This window comes from Martes martes (genome assembly GCF_963455335.1).
Source record: "Martes martes genome assembly, chromosome: 5".
Classification (NCBI taxonomy): Eukaryota; Metazoa; Chordata; class Mammalia; order Carnivora; family Mustelidae; genus Martes; species Martes martes.
Window position 1 is genome coordinate 108,344,478 of NC_137892.1, and position 2,007 is coordinate 108,346,484.

The following is a 2,007-nucleotide window of genomic DNA, read 5'->3' on the forward strand; positions in this document are numbered from 1 at the left end:
GACCGGCCCCTCCCGGAAGCGGAAACTTTCCTTCCCGCACCGTCCGCTCCTGTCGACTCTGTGCCGCCACCTCTGCTGCCACCTGGCGGGATCCCGCAGACACTGCGGGGAGAACCGCACCCCGGGAAATGTTGCCCGCTGCCTTTGGATTCTAATGGTAGGGCAGGGGCAGAGAAAGTGAGGGGAATCGGCCAAGAGATGCCCTGTGCTTGGTCTAACCTGGACAAGGACACTTACCTAGCGCTTCTGTCTCTCAAGGCCTTCAGTTTGCCCCTCTGTGAAATGATCACACAATTAACAAAATTCATTCATTTACTCGACTGGCATTTACTGTGTATGTATACATTGTGGACGCTCTTCTAGGCACTAGAACACGACCTGGAAACAAGACAGACAACGTCCCCACGAGATATGCCAGACAAAAGAAGTAAATACTCTCAGGTAGTTTTAATTGCCAGGAAAGTGTTGAAAGACAAAAGTCAAGTACATCTGAAGATTTAATCGGCTTTATTAAGTTATTCGTGAATGAGGCTGCTTCCCGTCTTGCAGTTGGAGGGAAGATCCAAAGGGCTACAAAAAAGATAGGATTTATAGATAAGACAGAGAGGTAGTAAACAAAAAGGATTATTTAGGGTGCGGCTGCTTTTCTTTGGAGACAAAATGGTTTTAGGTGGGTTATGTTATCTGCCTTGGGTGGAGGGGGGGATGGAGAGGACCCAAGTGACAGATTGATACCAATCTGATGTCAGATAATACCAATAAGGTATTATTGGTTCCCACCAGACAAAAATTTTTTTTAAGATTTTTTAAAAAGTAATCCCTACATGCAACTGAACTCACAACCCTGACATCAAGAGTCACCAGTTCCACTGGCAGAGCCAGCTAGGCATCCTTGACCAGAAAATTTCTAACTGCCCAATTAAGACCACATTTCCGGGAGAGGTTGAAAGTGCAATTAGATTAAGTGTTAAGCCGGGCTTGGTGATTTGTCCTAAGTGATGCCATTTGGGCCCTGTGGTTTTCTTCTTAAAAATAATGAGGTATCTCTCTCTGCCTGCCTCTCCGCCTACTGATCTCTGTCCAATAAATAAATAAAATCTTTTAAAAAATTATAAAAAATAATAATGAGGTAGAGTGACTTGGGTCAGGGAAGACCTCTCATCTGAGTTAAAATTTTAAACAGCTTACCTGGGATATGAGAGGACAGGGACGTGAATGGTCTTTTTTTCACTTTTCCCTATGGCCCCAGTACTTAGAGCAGCAGTCTCTAAACTTTTTTGTTTCTGTGTCTTATAAAAGAATTTTAAAAATTTATACTCCAACGAAGATTTTTTTAAAGCTGAAACCCCAAAACTCTTGTCACAACTTTTTATTTTTTAAAGATTTTTATTATTTTTATCTTTCCAAAGATTTTGTTTATTTATTTGACACAGAGAGAGAGAGAGCACAAGCAGGCAGAGGGAGAAGGAGAAGCAGGCTCCCCGCTGAGCAGGGACCCCAGATGATAAGAGGCTCCTGGGATCATGACCTGAGCTGAAGGCAGACACTCAAGTGACTGAACCACCCGGGTGGCCCTAAGATTTTATTTTTTAAGTAATCTCTACACAACATGGGGTTCAAACTCACAATCCTGAGATCAACAGTCACATGCTCTACCAACTAAGCCAGCCAGGCGCTCCCTTCACAATTTTAAATAGTGACAATGACCTATTTTCTGGCCTGATATTTCTTTACTTCTTTTTTAAAGATCTTATTTATTTGTCAGAGAGAGAGAGCACAAGCAGGGGGAGCGGCAGGCAGAGGGAGAAGCAGGCTCCCCACTGAGCAAGTAGCCCAATGCGGGACTCAATCCTGCCTGAGTGGAAGGCAGATGTTTTAACTGACTGAGACACCCAGGACTCCCTGCAAGTTGTTTCTTGTATAAGAATTTCTCAGTGTATTTTCATCAAAACTGTAGAGCTGCAACAAATGAACGAGAACCTGTAGAGCTGCATATTTAGCCCATCT